Here is a 22,859-nt window from a genome sequence, read left to right as displayed (position 1 = left end):
CAGTCAAGCAGAAGCTGAGAAAAATGGATCCCAGAATAGAACAGCAAGTCAAGGAAGGACTTGAAGATCTGCTCAAAGCAGGATTTATCCGAGCTATTGACTACCCGGATTGGTTAGCCAATATCGTCGTTGTCCCAAAGAAAAGTGGCAAAGTGAGGATCTGCATAGACTTCAGAGACCTCAACAAGGCAACTCCGAAGGATGACTATCCACTTCCAAGCATCGATCTTCTAGTCGATAGCACGGCAAGACATGCCATGTTCTCTTTCATGGACCAATCAAAAACTTCCTTCACTACGCCTTGGGGCACTTTCTACTATACAGTTATGCCTTTTGGGCTCAAGAATGCTGGAGCAACGTATCAACGGGCAATGGCTGTCATCTTTCACGATCAGATGCGCAAAATCATGGATGCATATGTTGATGATATCCTCGTGAAATCTAAGGAGGGAGAAGATCACCTCGAAGCACTTGATCAAGTCTTTAAAAGACTCATTCTTTACAAGTTAAGGCTTAACCCGCAAAAGTGTGTCTTTGGAGTCGAATCAGGCAAACTGTTGGGTTTTCTGGTAAGCAAAAAGGGAATTGAAGTTGACCCAGCCAAAGAAAAGGCTATCATTGATATGCCACCCCCGAAGAATCTCAAAGAACTACGTAGCCTTCAAGGACGTATGCAGTCAATCCGGCGATTCATTTCCAATTTGGCGATGAGATGTGAGCCCTTCAACCACTTACTCAGAAAAGGAGTTAAGTTTGAATGGGGACCAGAGTGTCAGCAATCGTTCGATCGAATCAAGAAGTATCTTTTTAATCCTCCCATCCTGAAGCCACTAGAATTGGGAAAACCTCTTTTGCTATACATCTCAGTTAATCAAGTCGCATGCGGTGGATTCTTGGCGCAATACAAAGAAGGCAGCCTGATAGAACACGCCATTTATTACGTGAGTAAGACTTTCATAGATTATGAGAAGAGATACTCTCAAATAGAGAAGACCTGCCTGGCTCTGGTATGGATGTGTCAGAAGCTAAGACACTACCTGTTGACATCAGAAGTCAAAATCCTGTCTAAACTCAATCCCCTCAAATACATCTTGGAGCAACCTTTCCTAAGCGGACGAGTCGCCAAATGGCAAGTCTTACTGATGCAGTATGATGATGTCTTCTTTTAAATCGTTGTAAATTTTGAAAAGATTTTTATATGTAAAACATGTGAAAACCAGACATCAAATAATAAAAACCGGTTCTCACTAGTGGATGAGACCGGGTCAAACTCAGGGAACGGGAATATATCGTATTCAAGTACACAAATCTAAACTAATCTTTATTGCCGAATTATTTGAAATGTAAAATATTCAAGAAAAGTAAAGACAACTAACTATTACAACAAATGAATACCCTTCGCAGAAGGCGTAAAGTGCAATATTTACAAACCCAATTAAATGCCTAATTATAAACTAAAAAGTAAAAAGTCTTCTATTCTTGCACTTCGTGTCACGTAATCTCTTCAGCTCCACTCCCTTGCAATCCTGCACAAATCAAACGAAACACGAGCAGTACCAAAAAATAATGAAAGAGAATATACTAACTAAATGCTAAGAATACGAAAGAAATCATTAAAGAAATCTAAATGACAATTTTAAATGCAAATGATATATTTTTTTTTTATTAATTCTAACTAACTAATTGGAAAGTAATTGACAATGCTATTTATCTTTCTTAACTAAACTATTTTTAATAGCAAAATGACTAACAACTAAGTAATCTAACAATGAGTGAATCAATTAACTAAGTAATCTACTATCAACACACTAAGTAATCTAAGTATTAAGTAATATCTAAAAAATTCAGCAAAGCATTATCATCCGATAATTCGATATCTCAAACCGGATTCGGATATCCAATTAACTGTAAAATTCATTTGTCAATTCAGAAATCACATTGTCAATCCGATGAAAAATATGGATTCATGATATTATTCAATAGAATCAAATCATGGCTCATTCAATATCGGATGTCAAATTGATTCACATTCAGATAATATTTCAGTTTCTGATGAATCCAGAAAAAAAATTATTTCAATTGACATTCACTGGATATATAACAAAATTTTCAATTTCGGTTCAAATGACTCAGCCGGAATATCCATTCCGCTCATTTAAATCTGCCGGATGTGAAATTCAGGTGAACTTAAAGTTCAGGTGAAAATAACATTTCACCACTGCTGAAACAATTAGTGACCTGTAGGATGTGAGATTTCGTTATATGATTCTGATGGAATGGCCAGAACTTTTTAAAAAAACGCAGGTCAATCAGAGAACACAATGATCAAGGTTTTCAATTGAATCTGGAAATCCAATTCAATCACAGAACTAGTGATCGATCATTATCAACCTATGCAAAATTTCTCTTGAGAATCTTTAAAACTCACCAAACCTCCTTCAGATGAAACTCACACAAATGCTTGCCGGAATTTTAATGGAGTCTTTGCCGGAATGTAGTTTTCACGCTGGATTACATGATTTCATAGAATGATTCTGTGAATATCTACCTGAACACCGTAGATAGCAATTTCACACAGAAAAAAGAGGATTCACGGTAGAACCGTGATTCGATTTGTCTTTTCATCGATTTCAACTATCTTGATAGAGAGGAATCCCGATTCCTCTGTAAATCTTGATGGAAACCCTTGGTTTCACGGTGGATCTTGAAAATATTTCACCCTTTTCCTACTGCCACAGTAATTTCTAAAAATTTAATCCATTTTGTTAAAGTTTCTGGCAAATCTTCAAAGTCTTTGTGAAATTAACTGTAATGTTGCCGGAATTCAATTGCAAACTGAAGTTCTTCCGCAGGCACAAAGCTCACTGATCGATAACTGTGATCAGAAAAGAAACTTTAATACAACGATCAATCCAGATGATCGATCATTATCTTTTTTTTTTTTAAAACCAAGATCTGATCCAGATGATCAAACATTCTTATTATCTAACAAAGCACTTTATTAAGTTTTCTTTTTGTTTTTATTGATACAGAAAAATTAATACGATTCACTAGAAATGCATATGAACTACTATTAAAATCTATTCTAAAGATTTCTGAAACAAAAACAGTAAATCAAATCAAATTTCTTTTAACATGAGTTATGAATGCTTAACCGAAAATAACATGAAAATTCAGAAAGAAAAAGAAAAAGAAGAAGAAAAGAAGAAGAGGAAGAGAAGAAGAAGAAGAAGAAGGATACACTTACAGACTTGGTTGGGAAGAGAGGTTGGAATCCTCTATCTTGCTTCAGCCATTGCCGGAATTCTCCACCGGAAAGAGGATGAGAAAAAGAGGGGAAAATAGGGAGAAGAAGAAGAAGAGGTAAGAAGAGGTGGAGAGGAAGGGGAAGAAGAGAGGGCTTGGGCAAAAGAGAGAAGACAAGCCTCTCTTCCCCCTACGTATCATATTTAAAGATTTGAACTTTTCTCCATAAGTCCCTCTTCTTTGTCAAATTGCATTTCAAAAACTTCTCTTCAAAAAGTTATTTACAAAACAACTCAAAATGACTATGTTTTAGAAAATACAAAACTAAGTCTATTTTAACTCTAATTTTTTTATGATTTTCAAAAACTAAACTACTACAATTATGTCAAACACTAAAATAGGCATTAAAATGTAAAATAAAACTATTTTTCATGCATTTTCTATTTTTAAATCATTTTAGCACATTTACTCGAAACTAACATAAAATTGGGTTTTTAAATCATTTTCTCTTGAAATCATGCATATTTTTATATGAAAAATCCCTAAAATATATGCATGATCAAATACCCCCATGCTTATGTTTTGCTAGTCCTCGAGCAAACTAGAAAAATGCAAGAAATCAAACTATCACCTAACTCACTTTCGTAGGAATCACGGTTGCATTTAGCTCATGCAACAAGCCCTTTCAACCCCTGGGTTACCCCAGTGGACGAGTAAGGTCTCGTGAGGGTTTGCAGTGATGCTACCCACAAACATCTCTGTCATGTATGCATAATATTACACATTCTCACAAGCAGTAGATAATCAAAGATTTTATTTTCACAAATATTTCCTGTTATTTCAAAATCGAAATATAATTAGAGTCTTTTATGCACCACCACAGAAAAGAATTTCTTTCACTTTTCTAAAATATCACAATTATTTATGTTTTATTCTTAGAAAATCCAATAAAAACATATTATTATTTACTTATCCTCACTCATATGTTTTCTGCACAGGTTTTCTCAATCACACTTCTAAGCATTGAACTTTTCTTTCTTTTTAAGCTCTTTTCTCTCTTTTTTTTTTTCTTTTCACGCTTTTTCTTTTTGCGCAGTTATTCTTCTCTTATAGCTTGCGTGTGGTCTGCTTTTATGCCTTGTGCAATGTCAATATCTTCTATACTTTTTCAATACATACCAAAAGATATCAACTAAGACATAAAAGTGACTTCCTTCATTCACCTTTATAACATGAGAGTCAAATATTTCAACTTGTATCTGTTCTCAGTTACTTAGGATCACAAAGTTTTCCACTCTCCTTTTCGAAATGGAATTAAAAGTTTCAACTTACATCTAAGTTCCATCTACTAAGGATTGTGGAATTATCCAAACAACCTAACACATGCTATATTTTTTTTTCTTTTGAGCTCATTTTTTCATTTGCTTAGTTTTTCAAAAATAGAACTGTGCATATTCATATTTATGATTCAAAATAAATTCTAACATGTATCTATCATCATTTCTTTGAAATCCACATAAACAACCATAATTTTTAGATCTATGTCAGAAAAAAATTTCGTGGGGCTTAAAAAAATCCTCTAAAAACATTAGATTTGAAATAACATTCATATAAGTTCAAACTCTTTCTTTAAAAATCTACTTTTTATGAGAGATGTGTAAACATGTGCAAGAACGTAAACAGAAATATCAAGGTGTGCATTCTACACCCTCCCCCATGCTTATATGACACTGTCCCAGTGGCACTCCCCCATGCTTGAATGAAACTAAGTGAATGCACATGAGAGAAATAAATGAGGGAAAGAGTAGAATAACCTGACATGAATTAAAAATGCACATTCTATGAATGTAATGAATGCAATGTATACATGACAAAACCTGAAACTCATGAAAAAAATAGAAAACTGAAAATAAAACCAAATAAAATCTACAAATCCTAATAAATGTAAAACTGTACAGAATATGGGTTGCCTCCCATAAAGCGCTAAGTTTCACGTCCCCAGCCAGACGGATCCCTGGAAAAACCCTTCATCGTCCATGAGATCAATGGACATGAAGTCAGACTCAATCGGGCTCTCTATGAAAAATAGTGTCATCAGTGACACTGCGCACTATGTTCCTGTCCTGTCTACCTCTAAATGGCTCAAAGTGCTCGATCCAACTCAACTCACCTATCTGATTTTCACGTAATTCTAGGTGATCCTCGTCTAATGATTCCTTATCCTCCTCATTAGGTGGATTACTCAATAACCAAGCATATTCTACTTCTATGAGGTTTTGAATGACATCAACCTCGAAAGAAGCCTCCTCAACAGCAGGGCCCATAGCAGCACGAAAAATGTTTAGCCGTATCTTCCTATTTCCGAATGACACATCCATCACACCAGTGCGGCAATTGATGCACGCATTGGCGGTAGCTAGGAAGGGGCGACCGAGAATAATAGGAGTCTGTTGTGGACTATCAACTCCCTCCATATCTAATATCACGAAGTCGACAGGGAAATAACAATCCTCCACCTTGACTAAAACATCTTCAAGTATCCCTCTTGGGATCTTGATAGATCTATCTGCGAGCTGAAGAGTCATAGGTGTAGGTTTCATCTCTTTTAATCCAAATTGGTCATAAAAGAAACCCGGCAAGATGTTAACACTTGCCCCAAGGTCGAGCAATGCACGCCCAATAGTGATGTTTCCTATGACACAAGAGATTATAGGAGTCCCTGGGTCCTTGAGCTTAGGTGGGGTTTGATGTTGCAATACTGCGCTCACCTGCCCGGTTAAATAAATCTTTTTCTGCACATGGGACTTCGACTTCCTTTTCTGCGTACAAAGTTCTTTGAGGAACTTTGCATATGCAGGGACCTGTTGAATAGCATCTAGTAAAGGGAGGTTTATCTGAACGTGCTTGAATATCTCAAGCATCTCTTGCATGTTCACTCCGGACTTACCTAATGCTCTCGGCCATTCTAACGCCTCAGGAAAGGGGGCTTTGGGAATGTAGGATGGTGAAGGCTCAGATGGAAGAACCTTCTCGCTTTCCTGAGGTAAAATATTAGGGACAGACTGCTTCTCGCTTATTTTCTCTCTTTCTTCTGCAGCCTCCCTCGCTTGGTACTGCTTCCCACTCCTAAGGGTTACTACTTGAGCTTGCTCTTTATGTGCATCAGTCATATGCAAGCTACGCATGGGTTCCTTTCCCTTAGGGTTGACAATAGGCTGGCTAGGCAATGTTCCCTCACTTCGCCTACTAAGTGCTTCAGCAAGCTACCCCATTTGAGTCTCTAATTTTGCAATAGACTGGGTATGTGAGCTCAAAGCTTGCAAAATCTTATCCTCAAAAGATTGACTATGTAAAGACTCATGAGACTGGGGTTGAGTATAAACAGGTTGGACTGGGGGATAACTGGATCTTTGAAATCCAGGCGCATAACCGCCTTGACTTGGTTGACTCTGGGAAGGGTTGGGTGGGTGGATCTGTGAGTTGCGCCATGAGAAATTGGGATGATTTCGCCAGCCCGGGTTATAAGTGTTGGAAAATGGATTAGGTACGGGCCTAGCGAAGTTTTGAGTCATCTGAGCTTGCTCTTGGACAAACTCAGGATATTGTGGCGCAACTGGGCACTCGAAGACATGGTGTGCAGGACTCGCACACAACGCGCACACCTGCATGGCAGGGGAGGGACCCAACAAAAACTGATCTAATTTCTGGGACAGTTGGTCTACCTTGTTGCTCAACTCAAGGTTCATCCCTAACTCGAAAATACCTGCCTTCTTAATGCTATCTTGTGCAGGTGCAGCCCTATCGAACCGTGAGGCTGTCGCATGGTGCATCGAATTCTCATTCAATGTCTCAAAAAGCGACCATGCTTCATCCTCACTTTTGAGCATAAATGTGCCCCCACACGCGGCATCCACCATTTGACGGTTCTTTTCAGTAAGACCGTCATAGAAATATTGCACTAGTTTCCAGCGAGGCATCTGGTGGTGGGGACACTTGCGGAGAAGATCTTTCAATCTCTCCCATGACTCATGAAACTGTTCTCCCTCAATTTGGGAAAAACTGGTTATCGCTTTACGAAACTGGTTTGTTTTACCAATTGGGAAATATTTTTTTAAAAATTCTCTTTGCATATGTTCCCAAGTGGTAATTCAAACAGTATCTAATGATTTTAACCAACTCTTCGCTTTGTCCTTTAGAGAGAAGGGGAACAGGGTCAACCTCATCGCGTCATCTCCAAAGTTGTTGATTCGCACTGTCGAGCAAATCTCTAAAAATTCATCTAGATGACGATATGGGTCTTCATTACTAAGGCCATAAAATGAGGGTAACATTTGGATCACACTGGCCTTTATCTCAAAATGGTTTGCTCCTACATCAGGTCTTGTGATGCAGGAGGCGGGAGTGTAAGTGTTGGGCATGAAATACTCCCTCAAAGGACGGGTAATCTGCTGATTCTCAGCCATGGTTGCAGATCTCTGGGCTTTTCTAATAAGGGACTCGGGGTCCTCAATCGGCTCTACCAGCTCAGGGTCAAGTGAGCGTCGCCCTTGCATACACCTTGGAGTAGACCGGTGTAGCTCACGTCCTAACTTTTGGTTTTCTACCTAACTAACACACTAAGCGGCCAAACCACGCAAACCACAAACCGAGTAAACTAAAAATGACAAAAACTAAACAATCACCACGCAAGTAAACATAACAGAGATGATGCAAAGAAATATAAAATCTATGTGTACGGTACCAATCGTACACAGTCACCTCTAAGGGGGTCCTAGTAGGTGGGCTGTGCAGAAAAGTAAGCTCTTCTCTAAGCTATGCACATACGTGGTTCTAAACCTAAATGCAACACAAACACTAGGCAATAAAGCGAATACTAATATTACGCCGTTCACCGGCAACGGCGCCAAAAATTTGATGTCTTCTTTTAAATCGTTGTAAATTTTGAAAAGATTTTTATATGTAAAACATGTGAAAACCAGACATCAAATAATAAAAACCGGTTCTCACTAGTGGATGAGACCGGGTCGAACTCAGGGAACGGGAATATATCGTATTCAAGTACACAAATCTAAACTAATCTTTATTGCCGAATTATTTGAAATGTAAAATATTCAAGAAAAGTAAAGACAACTAACTATTACAACAAATGAATACCCTTCGCAGAGGGCGTAAAGTGCAATATTTACAAACCCAATTAAATGCCTAATTATAAACTAAAAAGTAAAAATTCTTCTATTCTTGCACTTCGTGTCACGTAATCTCTTCAGCTCCACTCCCTTGCAATCCTGCACAAATCAAACGAAACACGAGCAGTACCAAAAAATAATGAAAGAGAATATACTAACTAAATGCTAAGAATACGAAAGAAATCATTAAAGAAATCTAAATGACAATTTTAAATGCAAATGATATATTTTTTTTTATTAATTCTAACTAACTAATTGGAAAGTAATTGACAATGCTATTTATCTTTCTTAACTAAACTATTTTTAATAGCAAAATGACTAACAACTAAGTAATCTAACAATGAGTGAATCAATTAACTAAGTAATCTACTATCAACACACTAAGTAATCTAAGTATTAAGTAATATCTAAAAAATTCAGCAAAGCATTATCATCCGATAATTCGATATCTCAAACCGGATCCGGATATCCAATTAACTGTAAAATTCATTTGTCAATTCAGAAATCACATTGTCAATCCGATGAAAAATATGGATTCATGATATTATTCAATAGAATCAAATCATGGCTCATTCAATATCGGATGTCAAATTGATTCACATTCAGATAATATTTCAGTTTCTGATGAATCCAGAAAAAAAATTATTTCAATTGACATTCACTGGATATATAACAGAATTTTCAATTTCGGTTCAAATGACTCAGCCGGAATATCCATTCCGCTCATTTAAATCTGCCGGATGTGAAATTCAGATGAACTTAAAGTTCAGGTGAAAATAACATTTCACCACTGCCGAAACAATTAGTGACCTGTAGGATGTGAGATTCCGTTATATGATTCCGATGGAATGGCCAGAACTTTTTAAAAAAACGCAGGTCAATCAGAGAACACAATGATCAAGGTTTTCAATTGAATCTGGAAATCCAATTCAATCACAGAACTAGTGATCGATCATTATCAACCTATGCAAAATTTCTCTTGAGAATCTTTAAAACTCACCAAACCTCCTTCAGATGAAACTCACACAAATGCTCGCCGGAATTTTAATGGAATCTTTGCCGGAATGTAGTTTTCACGCTGGATTACATGATTTCATAGAATGATTCTGTGAATATCTACCTGAACACCGTAGATAGCAATTTCACACAGAAAAAAGAGGATTCACGGTAGAACCGTGATTCGATTTATGCCTTTTCACCGATTTCAACTATCTTGACAGAGAGGAATCCCGATTCCTCTGTAAATCTTGATGGAAACCCTTGGTTTCACGGTGGATCTTGAAAATATTTCACCCTTTTCCTACTGCCACAGTAATTTCTAAAAATGTAATCCATTTTGTTAAAGTTTCTGGCAAATCTTCAAAGTCTTTGTGAAATTAACTGTAATGTTGCCGGAATTCAATTGCAAACTGAAGTTCTTCCGCAGGCACAAATCTCACTGATCGATAACTGTGATCAGAAAAGAAACTTTAATACAACAATCAATCCAGATGATCGATCATTATATATATTTTTTTTAAACCAAGATCTGATCCAGATGATTAAGCTAAGATCTGATCCAGATTATCAAACATTCTTATTATCTAACAAAGCACTTTATTAAGTTTTCTTTTTGTTTTTATTGATACAGAAAAATTAATACGATTCACTAGAAATGCATATGAACTACTATTAAAATCTATTCTAAAGATTTCTGAAACAAAAACAGTAAATCAAATCAAATTTCTTTTAACATGAGTTATGAATGTTTAACAGAAAATAACATGAAAATTCAGAAAGAAAAAGAAAAAGAAGAAGAAAAGAAGAAGAGGAAAAGAAGAAGAAGAAGAAGAAGAAGAAGAGGAAAAGAAGAAGAAGAAGAAGAAGAAGAAGAAGAAGAAGAAGAAGAGGAAAAGAAGAAGAAGAAGAAGAAGAAGAAGAAGAAGAAGAAGAAGAAGAAGAAGGATACACTTACAGACTTGGTTGGGAAGAGAGGTTGGAATCCTCTATCTTGCTTCAGCCATTGCCGGAATTCTCCACCGGAAAGAGGATGAGAAAAAGAGGGGAAAATAGGGAGAAGAAGAAGAAGAGGTAAGAAGAGGTGGAGAGGAAGGGGAAGAAGAGAGGGCTTGGGCAAAAGAGAGAAGACAAGCCTCTCTTCCCCCTACGTATCATATTTAAAGATTTGAACTTTTCTCCATAAGTCCCTCTTCTTTGTCAAATTGCATTTCAAAAACTTCTCTTCAAAAAGTTATTTACAAAACAACTCAAAATGACTATGTTTTAGAAAATACAAAACTAAGTCTATTTTAACTCTAATTTTTTTATGATTTTCAAAAACTAAACTACTACAATTATGTCAAACACTAAAATAGGCATTAAAATGTAAAATAAAACTATTTTTCATGCATTTTCTATTTTTAAATCATTTTAGCACATTTACTCGAAACTAACATAAAATTGGGTTTTTAAATCATTTTCTCATGAAATCATGCATATTTTTATATGAAAAATCCCTAAAATATATGCATGATCATATGACTTAGAATATGTCTCGCAGCAATCAATCAAAGGCCAAGCAATTGCAGATCAATTGGCGGATTTTCCTCTGGCTGAAGAGGAGAAAGTTGAAGATGACTTCCCTGATGAGCAAATTTGCAATATCCAGCAATTTCCAGTCTGGAATTTATTTTTCGATGGTTCTAAGAACATGGCCGGAATAGGCATCGGAATTTTATTAATCACTCCCGAGAAGGAGATGATTCCATTTTCTCTCAAATTAGACTTTCAATGCACTCACAATATGGCTGAATACGAAGCCCTGATTCAAGGTCTAAAGATTCTATTAGACTTCAATGTCAAGAGAGTACATGCCTACGGTGACTCATTACTTGTTGTCAATCAAGTTCGAGCCGAATGGCAAGTCAAAGATCAGAAGTTATTTCCCTATCAGAAAATTGTTTCAGCTCTCGTCAGCAAGTTCGAAGAATTTCAGTTATTCCACATCAAAATAGATTTTAATCAAGTGGCTGATAGCCTAGCCAGTTTAGGCTCCATTATGGCATTCAAGAATGGAGAATCTTGTCGCTCTTTTGAAATTGGCAGACTTGACCAACCTGCTTTCATTCCAGCGGAACAGGTAAACCAGGCTGAGCAGAAGAAGAAGCCTTGGTATTACAACATCAAAACTTTCATAGAAACTGGTGAATTTCCTCCAGAACTCTCAAAGAAAGAGCAACGAGCAATCCAGCGTATGTCTACTCGATATTTCATTTTGGCCAATGTCCTCTATCGTCGTGGATTCAGTTCAGAGTATTCCAGATGTTTAGATGAAGACGAAGCCAAAGAAGTCATGCGAGAAGCACACGAAGGCATCTGTGGTGGCCACGTCGGCTACCAAACCCTTGTCAAGCAAATCATAAGAGCAGGTTACTATTGGAAGACTATGCAACAAGACTGTTATCATTATGTGAAGAAGTGTGTACAATGTCAGATAGATGCACCTTCCATCCATGCTCCAGCAACTTATTTACAGACTGTTGTTTCTCCATGGCCGTTCTCCATGTGAGCCTTCGATGTCGTAGGTCCCATCACTCCTTCAGCTTCAAATGGCTGTAAACACCCCAAATTTTCACTCACCTCCCCGACATTTTCACCAAACATCATCATCCAGCTTCTGAAATCGCTTGAGGGCAAAATGGTCATTTTCTGAGCTCGGACCTTACAGAAGTCTAAATTGCATCTGCAACTCTCAAAATTTCTCTAATTTTAACTCAGATGTTCAAAATTTTATTCCTGACAGGAGACAGACATCTCCAAGCCTTGATTCAAGATTGCATTTCATAAGACATGACATTGCATATCATTGCATGAGCATTTCAAATCACTGCACTGCACAGCATGTCATTTCAAGGTCCAGAACTCTCGATTTCAAAATTTTCAATCCAGATTAGAATTTCAACTCTTTTCAAAATTGATTTCAAAACCCTGGGTCTTCAAAATCATCAATTTTTCCCATTTTACCCCCAGGACTCTGAATTTCAAAATATTTCCTCAGGAAAACAATCTGGATAGTTTTCAATATGGATTTCAGCCAATTCATCTCAGATTTTGCCATTTTGTCAACAATTTCAAATATCTCCTTTTTACAAAATCGCCCCACAAGGGCCAACTCTTTCCAAAAAAATTTATTTTACCAATTAGTCCAGATTTTATAAAAATTCCAAAAAGAGGTTTTGTTGTTTTATCCTTATTTTAATAAAGAAGCAATGTGGGACCCACACTTAGGTGGTGTCACACAAGCTTTCCTTTTGAAAAATTTGAATTTTGAAAAAACCCAAAAATATAGGAGCCTTGTCCCCTGGATTGGTGCCACTTGTCTTTTCTCTCTCCTCCCATTTCCATGCCAAGTGTCAGTGTGGGGCTACCTTAAGAAGCCGCCACATGTCATCCCATTTTATCTGCCATGTGTCACCCTATCCATCCTGCGCCATGTGTCAATCCAAGATTACCAGGAGATGCCAAGTGTCATAGGTTGTCCTGTCTAGAAAAAGTGGAGTTTGTCTCCTCTGAGGTGGCGCCACTTGAAGTGTGTCTCCTGCAGGGGACACGTGTCAACCCCTCCTTCCTTCTAGAAAAGTAGCCTGACACATGTCTCTTCCTACTTTTCTGAGAAAAGTAGGAGACATGTGTCACTCCTAAATTCCTACAGAAAAGGTAGGCTTGTCTCCTCTGAGGTGGCGCCATCTGGAGTGTCTCCTGCATAGGACACGTGGCAAGCTCCCATTTCCTCAGAAAAAGCAAATGCCATGTGTCGTTTTCTGCTTTCTTCAGAAAACTAGAATTTAAACATTCAAATCTCCTCATAGGTGGCGCAAATCCTAAACTTCTACCTTTTCCAGGTTGTCTGAGATGGCGCCACATGGCCTGGCCCACCTTCTCTTCCCTCTGCCACGTGTCATTCTCTGCTTCTTTCAGAAAAAGTAGAGGACACATGTCTTCTCCCTACTTCTTTCAGAAAAGTAGGAGACACATGTCACTCCTGGCCTTCTTCAGAAAAAGCAAACCATTCAAAATTCAAACAAGGCACTAGGTGGCGAAAATCCTGAGCTCTGATTTTTCCAGATGGCCTGAGATGGCGCCACATGTCCTTTCCCTCCTTTTCCTCCCTCTTGCCACATGGCATTGTAGGAGCCACCCTGAGGTGGCGCCACATGTCCACCCTCCATTCCTCCAGGGCCAACCTCCATTTGAATTTCAAACTTCCCCTTGAGGTGGCGCCATTTGAGAAAGCCTCTCCAGACAGCTGACACTTGTCCGCCACATGTCCAGATCTCCTTTCTCCAGAAAAGGTAGAATTTAAATTCCTCTGAGGTGGCGCCTTCTGAGCCCACTGCTCTGACCTTCTGACATGTGTCAAACACCTTTTGAGGTGGCACCATTCTAGGACTCCACTTGGCTCCATTTTTATTTTTTATTTTATTTTTAATAAAGGTAGCCCACCATGAGGTGGCGCCACCTAAAGACTCCCTACAAAAAGTGAATTTGAAATTCAAACTCCAAGAGAGCACCCTCTAAGGTGGCGCCTCCTGGGAGTTCCCTGCAGAGAGAATCAAGCAAACTTTTGAAAAATTCCAAATTCCCCCTGTTGAGGTGTCTCACCCACAAAATTTCCATTTTTTATTTTTCTCAAAAAATCAAAATAGCCTTTTGAGGTGGCGCCACCTGAGGGCTCCCTGCAGAAGACAAATTCAAATTTCAAACCCCTCAAATGGCACCCCCTGAGATGGCGCCACATGGAGGGCTCAGATTGAGCCTGTTTGAATTTCAAAAAAAATTCAGAAAATTTATAAAAACAAGGGTTCACGCCCAGCCTGAGGAGATCATGTTTTTAGCTCTGGTGAACTTGGAAAATCCGACCTAGCCTTCCTAGAATCAGATTTTGAACTGTGGAAATCGTGCCCCCTTTGGCGCATTGAAGAAGGTGGAGTAGAGCTCGTGCTGTGGCCAATTCGATTCCAACAGAGGTCGATTTTTGTGAACCATCTGAAGCCCGGAGCGAAGAACGAAGGAAGTTCGTGATAGCCGCCCCTTTCAAGAGCTCCTACGCTGCGTAACGAAACAAGGTGCACTTCTTTTTCCATTGATTTGATTCTATAATTCGAATCGGGAGTCGTTTGAAGAAAGAGCTCATCCGAGGGATGGATTGAGCTATTCTCATAAAACGACATATATCAAATGTTTAATTATGCTTCCTTGATGATTTTTAACATTCATGTAGTTAGCTAGGTTTAATTTGCATTTTATTTCATTCATTTAGTACATTTCATGAATTAATTAGGATTAATTTAGCATTTATTTCAATTCTGCTTACTTTCAGTAGGTCTCTGTTTTTGTCAGTCAGTCCACACGTCATTTAATGCATTTATTTTTTATTAAAAAACCCAAAAAAATCACGGAATGCGCCCTTAGGTATCCCTGAAATGTTGCCAAAAAATCGGAGGCATTTGAATTTGTTTACTATGGTAAACATTCAAAATGGAAAGTCGGGTGTTTTTACCCGGGATGCGTTTTGAAAATCTTTTTCCGACTTGTAAAATCGAGATATCCCTCATGGGAGATCCGATTTTCGATCCGAAAAATGTTATGAACTCAGGAGAATGTCTAGTTGGTAATATGATTTTTTCAGATATTTCTGATTTTTTAATGTCTGACAAAAATCCGAGAGTTCGGGACACGTGTCAGAGACTAATTTGGGCCTATGAAATCTTGGATCGACTTAGGGCTATGGTTTCTCTTTGTGTGTTGCTCCAAATCCGAAACTGTAAAAAGTGAAAGTGGTGTCCGAGATGTCCTCTATTTTCATCTGAAAGCCTGTAATTTTTAGAACAGTGTTGACTCCTGATTCGGATTTTTCTTGTCAGTCCCCTGTTTTGCTACATTTGTCTGTTCTGTTGATTTAGATAGAAATAGTTACATTTTTATCTGTGTTTGTGTTGATCAAATGCCGAAGTCATAAACATGAAAGTTGTTCATGTAGGTGTCTTGCATAGCTCTGATTAAGTGCATAAATTTCCATGGCTGTTTTATATTTTTTTGGCATTTTACATCAGATTAGTGTGATTTTTACCTCTGTCAGAACTAAATCCATGTTATGGAACTCACCATGGCTCAAATCCTGAGGCTGTAAAAACCAAAAATGTTCCATTTCGGGTCTTTTAGCAGTCTGAAAAATATCAGAAGTTTCCATGGTGTAAATCTTGCATTATCATGTTAGGCATTGCATTTGGTTCGGATCCATAGGCAAAATCCACCATTTTAGGACTTTCTTTGAATTTTGGCATTTAAATCATATCGTTTCATGATTTTTAGCATTCTAGGCTGTTTATCAGAGTAAGTAGATGCTTCATACCGAATTTGGTACAATTTAGAATCCATTTGAGGTTCGGATTAGCCACAATACCAAAACAGGGTCCCGCAGGACCCGGATCCAAGTGAAAAACAAGCGAAATTCGCTATTTTGTCTAAATTTCAAAATGTCAAATTCTGATTTTACAGTCATAATATGTTTGGCAGCATGTCATTATGCCTCATACTGCATTTTATCATCATTGGATTCAATTTGAATTTCGAAATCTCAATTTTACCTAGTTTTCCTTCAAAAAAACCCTGACTTTAAAGATGTAACTTTAATTTTAGGGGTATTTTGGTCATTTTAACCAATTCCGAATTTCAAATTGTTTTCTACTGAATTTCTAGCATTTTCATCATTTCAAATATCAAGGAAGCATGAGAATAGGGTTTATATCCAATTAAGTCCAATAATTTCATAATATTATTGGAAAATCTTGGAAAAACCCACATATTTGAGCTAACCTTATTTCAAGTTTGGCAGGGACATTCAAAAGAAGGAGCTGAAGTCTGCAAATTTCTTTTATTTCCTTTATTTAGTGATGTAATAATGTAAATTTTGGAATAAGAGAGTTAATTTCCTGCTTAGACTAGGATGCATATCATATAGTTTGAATTTATGCAAATATCCTGCTTATGAGCATACATCTTATTTCAAAAGCACTATGGATGTTCACGAATGGCACGTGCACCAACTCTTAGGGAGTTGATGGACTCGGTGGGATCCATATTTACGGCCCTAGTCGGAATATGGATGAGACCCAGATCCATCATCTTTCTACTAGTCACATTGAGCCTACACTCTTAGGCTATCTTAAAATGCACATCATATTTCCAAAGTTCTCAAAATCATGTGCATCAAATCAACTAAATTCTGAACATATTCATGGCCACAGTCAGAATATGTGAAGGATTTATTTGGACTTAATGCACATTTTCCAACCAATTCCTCAGAAAATCTTTTCAAAGGGCATTCATTCACTCATGTCATTTGCATCATGAAATCATTTTCTCAAGAAAATTTCATTCTCAAAAAAATCGATTTCTCAAGAAACTCTTAAGTTGATTTTCCCAAAGTCAAGTTTTCATAGTTTTCCCTGAAAATCGGTTTCTCAAGAAACTCTAAGGATTTCTTAAAATCGGTTTTCCAAAGATAAGTTTCCACAGTTTTCCCTGGAAAATGATATTTTCTTAAGAGATTCAAAAGAATTTTCCAATCTTTCTCCAAGATCCAAAATCGATTTCCAAGTATTTCAAAAAGGTAAAATTCCCAGGATTTCGATTCCCCAAGTTTTGAATTTTCTTCTCCAATGAGTTTTCCTATAAATCTTCCATCATTTTCCTAAGAAAACTCTCAAAGTCCAAGTTTTCCTAAGAAGTGTTTCCTTTTTCAAAAGGTTCATCTTTTCTCAAGAATCATTTCCATTTTCCCAGAATTTTCAACCATTCATGATTTTCCCAAGTCTTTATGAACTTTCTCGGGATTTCAAAACCCTTTTTCATCTGAGTTTCCTGAGAAATTGACTTTCATGCTTTTTCCTGAGAGAATCTTTTCAACTCCAAATATTTTCCAAGCATACATCATGCTTTCCCAAGCTGCATTTTCCCAAAACCTCATAGCACATGCCTGAATTCTCTCTGCATTTAGGATAAAACATAACTTCAATAATTTCGCTAAGTCAAGCACAATTTTGGTCCTTGGTTCGATTACCCCTGTTAAAGGCGGCAGGAACGGTCGAACCTCGTACCGACAGGTCGAGCCCCATCCCATGGATTTTCCCGCAATTTTCAAAACGGAGGCGAGTATTTCAAAAACCATTTCCAAAATCCGGTCAAAGTTTGAAGCACGAAAGCGTTTCCCCTCTCTCTCTTCCGCAAGGAAGGGAAGACGGGGGAAAATTTCGCGACGATAACAGGTTTGGCGACCGTGATGGGACCTGTCCTTGTCTGATTAAAATTATGCTTGACTTAGTTCAATTATCGAAATTATGTTCACAAAATGTCAGCTCTTTTACTTTCAATATCATGTGAGCCTAGGAGCCTAGATTCTGACCTAGCTGACATTGATTGCATATAGCTTAGGCATGGTTTGGTAGGACCAGATTGAGGAGAAATTTTCATGCTCACATAGACTTAGGTTTAAACACAACCCTCCTCAATTTAGGATCTGAATGCAAACAATGTATGCTTCTTCAAAGATTTTCAAAAGTCTATCTCTCTAGGATTTAGAGCCCTCTATTTCTTGCATGTGATCATTTTTCAAAACTCTCAATTACCTATCATTACCCGGTCTTCACGTTGTTGGGCTCTCTTCCAGAACCATAGTTCGGGACAGAGCCTCACAACTGGGCCACCTATTTGGGTTAACACCCCCCTACTACGTACCGCGGGCCACAGTCCGAAGTATATCGGTAGGCGCTCAAGGATGTTGGAAAACCTTACCCTAGAACCGGAGTTGAAACTCTATGCCACGTACCTCGGATTTCGGTTCGAATATATCGGCATAACTACATTGGACAAAGATGATCTGAACCTAGAGTTAGGATTAAGGTCCTACAGCTGTTTTCAAATTGATGCATCTAGAGTCAGCCTTTTAGGGAGTGCTGAATGTGCATAAATGTTTGTGCAGGATGTGATTGTATTCTTTATGTTTCCCAATGTTTCTCAACTTATTAGGCCTTTTTCAAAATATCTTTATTTTCCATGAGATCTTTTCTCAAACCCTGGATGATTTTCTCAAATATCCCATTTCTTTCAAAACTCCAGGTGATTTTCCATTCTCTCGTTCTACTGGATCTCGGATTTCCAGCCTCATTCCAATCCTGCCTGCAAATTTTTGAAATTTCAAATTTTGCTTCAAAAACTTTTCCATATCTCCCAGTATATCTTCCAAATTTTATCCAAATTTTTGACATGTCCTTCCAATTCCATCATTTGTTTTTCCCTCAAGAGTGTTGGTTTCAAAATTCTTTTTTCCATCATGCTAAACATCCCATGTGGTTCTGCAGAGGGCATTGGCATAGTTGTGTGATCCTGACGAGATCAAAGACCGCGCTACTTCAGCACATTAGTTACAGACAGTGAGTGAGAAATGGATTCCATAAAGTCTGTCAAAGAGGGAGCTCAGACCATCAAGGAGGAGATTGATCCCGCCATATATCGGTTGTTCAAAAGAATGATGATTGAGATATTATCCGAGCAAGCTGCAGCCAATTTCGGAAAAGTTCCTGTTAAAGAAGGGGCATCGATCACCATCCCTATGAGCATCATTGGAGACCACAACAGGGCAACCAGTTCTAAACCCAGCAACAACAAAAACAGAGGTAGTCAAAGCAGCAAGTTAGAAGAGTCTAAAGATTTGAAAGGAAAGTATTCTAGAATCCAGAATAGACCTTTTCAATCCAGCCCTCAGCAAAAGGAAAAAAATCAAGGAAAACCAAAGCGCGGAAACTGGAGCAGCGATCGAGATTTCACTCCTATAGACAAGCCACTCGACGAAGTCCTTGAATACATGTTGATTAAGGGATTAGTGAAGCTCCCAAAGGCCACAACTCCTCCCACCATCATGGGAAGGTTCAAGAATCAGTTTTGCAAGTTCCATCGGGCAGTAGGGCATGACACTGATCAATGTTTTGTCCTCAAAAATATTGTACAAGACTGTATTGATAAGAACCTCTTTGTTGAAGGCAGAGAAGAAGGACATCCAGTAGCCCTAACCAAGAAAGAAGTCAAAGAAGTCAGCATTCAACAGAAATCCAACAATCCGAAGAAGATAAAGCGTGATGGTTGGAGTTATGATCGCGAGTTTACTCCTTTAGGTGAGCCCATCGAAGAAATTCTTGGATATCTGCTCGCGAAGGATATGATCAAACTTCCAAGGATTGTGGATCCTCCCGTCACCATGGGGAAATGGAAAGATTGTTTATGCGAGTTCCATCGGGCAATGGGGCACGATACTGAACGTTGCTTCGTTCTAAAAAATATTGTACAGGACTACATCGATAAAGAGCTTTTGGTGCCGGAAGAAAGGGAGGGACGAGTTGCAGTCCTGACCAAGCCTCTCCCAGATCACTCTGAAGAATGACAATGCCAATGCCAATGCCTTCTCATTTTGTCAGGACGATATAGTCCTAGTGGTTTTCCTTTTTCAAGTCGTCATCCTTTTTAAGGCATTAATAAAATCATCAACTTTTCTCATTTAATTATGACATTCTTCTTGTGGTTGTTCTGTTTTTGTTATTATCTCTCCCCCATTACACTGGGACATCCTTTTGAAAATTTGTTTTCAAGCATTCTATATGCAGGCAGGATAAACAAATTCCTCATTTCATGCACTTGTGCATTCATATGCATCAACTCATATTCATTTGCATTCAATTGCATTAATAACAATCTGGTCGGTATTGGGATTTCAACAAACAGTCCCATCACAATTCCTAATGATCCAAAGATCATCGCCAATACTGAACCAAAACCCAGCACTCAAACTGGTATTATTTCAAAATCCAGTATTCAAGCTGGTACATTTTCAACTTTTTGAAAAACCGAGTTCCGACTCGGGTTTTTATTCAAATCATTTTCCTTTGTTGATCCGGGTTCCGACTCGTGATCTCTCTACTTTACTCAAGCCTTGACTCGAACTCTTCATTTTCCTTTGTTGATCCGGGTTCCGACTCGTGATCTCTCTACTTTACTCGAGCCTGGACTCGAACTCTTCATTTTCCTTTGTTGATCCGGGTTCCGACTCGTGATCTCTCTAACTTACTCGAGCCTCGACTCGAACTCCTTATTTTCCTTTGTTGATCCGGGTTCCGACTCGCGTGATCTCTCTACCTTATTCGAGCCTTGACTCGAATTCCTTATTTTCCTTTGTTGATCCGGGTTCCGACTCGTGATCTCTCTACTTTACTCGAGCCTTGACTCGAACTCTTCATTTTCCTTTGTTGATCCGGGTTCCGACTCGTGATCTCTCTACTTTATTCGAGCCTTGACTCGAACTCCTCATTTTCCTTTGTTGATCCGGGTCCCGACTCGTGATCTCTCTACCTTATTCGAGCCTTGACTCGAATTCCTCATTTTCCTTTGTTGATCCGGGTTCCGACTCGTGATCTCTCTACTTTACTCGAGCCTTGACTCGAACTCTTCATTTTCCTTTGTTGATCCGGGTTCCGACTCGTGATCTCTCTACTTTATTCGAGCCTCGACTCGAACTCCTCATTTTCCTTTGTTGATCCGGGTTCCGACTTGTGATCTCTCTACCTTATTCGAGCCTTGACTCGAATTCTTCATTTTCCTTTATTGATCCGGGTTCCGACTCGTGATCTCTCTACTTTACTCGAGCCTTGACTCGAACTCTTCATTTTCTTTTGTTGATCCGGGTTCCGACTCGTGATCTCTCTACCTTACTCGAGCCTTGACTCGAACTCTTCATTTTCCGTTGTTGATCCGGGTTCCGACTCGTGATCTCTCTAACTTATTCGAGCCTTGACTCGAACTCTTCATTTTCCTTTGTTGATCCGGGTTCCGACTCGTGATCTCTCTACTTTACTCGAGCCTTGACTCGAGCTCTTCATTTTCCTTTGTTGATTCGGGTTCCGACTCATGATCTCTCTACTTTACTCGAGCCTTGACTCGAACTCTTCATTTTCCTTTGTTGATCCGGGTTCCGACTCGTGATCTCTCTACTTTACTCGAGCCTTGACTCGAACTCTTCATTTTCCTTTGTTGATCCGGGTTCCGACTCGTGATCTCTCTACTTTACTCGAGCCTTGACTCGAACTCTCCATTTTCCTTTGTTGATCCGGGTTTCGACTCGTGATCTCTTTACCTTATTCGAGCCTTGACTCAATTTCTTCATTTTCCTTTGTTGATCCGGGTTCTGACTCGTGATCTCTCTACCTTATTCGAGCCTTGACTCGAACTCTTCATTTTCTTTTGTTGATCCGAGTTCCGACTCGTGATCTCTATACCTTAATCGAGCTCAGATTAGAGCTCTTCATTTTCTTTTGTTGATCTGAGTTCCGACTCGTGATCTTTATACCTTGTTCGAGCTCAGATTAGAGCTCTTCATTTTCTTTTGTTGATCCGAGTTCCGACTCGTGATCTCTATGCCTTGTTCGAGCTCAGATTCGAGCTCTTCATTTTCTTTGTTGATCCGGGTTCCGACTCGTGATCTCATTACCTTACTCGAACCCTGAATCGAGTTCTTCATTTTCTTTTGTTGATCCGGGTTCCGACTCGAGTTCTCTTTATCTTATCCAAGCTCTAATTCAAGTCCTTCATTTTCCTTTGTTGATCCAGTTTCCGACTCGTGATCTCATTATCTTATTTGAGTTATGATTCGAGCCTTCCATTTTCCTTTGTTGATCCGAGTTCCGACTCATGATCTCTGTATTTTATTCGAGCTCTGACTCGAACTCATTATTCTCCTTTGTTAATCCAAGTAATTTCAATCATCAGGGTCCGTCAATTGCTCGAATTTGATATTTTGTCCTCCAAATTCCAATTTAAATCTTCGAATCATGCAATTCTTCAATTTCAACCTACGGGTCACTCAGTTCTCAAATTTTTGACCTTCGGGTCATCCAATTCTCAATTTCGACCTTCGGGTCACTCAATTCTTCAATTTCGACCTTCGGGTCAACCAATTTCCATGTTTCGACCTTCGGGTCATGCAATTTCTAATTTTTGACCTTCAAGTCAATCAATTTCCAATTTTCGACCATCGGGTCATCCAATTTCCAATTCTCAATTTCAATTTTCAATTTCCAATTTTCGACCTTCGGGTCAATCAATTTCCAAATTTCGACCTTTAGGTCAACCACTTCTCAATTTCGACCTTTTTGGTCAAATCAATTCTCAATTTCGACCGCCAGGTCATCCAAATTTGTGACCTTCGGGTCATTCAATTTTCAGCAACCAATTTTCCAATTTCCAATTTCCAATTTCCAATTTCCAATTTCGACCTTCGGGTCAATCAATCTCAATACCCAATTTCAATCATTTCCTCTTGCGAGAGACCCTTTTTAGGGAGAGTTC

Source organism: Nuphar pumila, chromosome 14 (assembly GCF_984573655.1).
Source record: "Nuphar pumila chromosome 14, dmNupPumi1.hap1.1, whole genome shotgun sequence".
Lineage (NCBI taxonomy): Eukaryota > Viridiplantae > Streptophyta > Magnoliopsida > Nymphaeales > Nymphaeaceae > Nuphar > Nuphar pumila.
The sequence above is the reverse complement of the archived record's forward strand: the minus strand, read 5'-3'. Positions refer to the sequence as shown.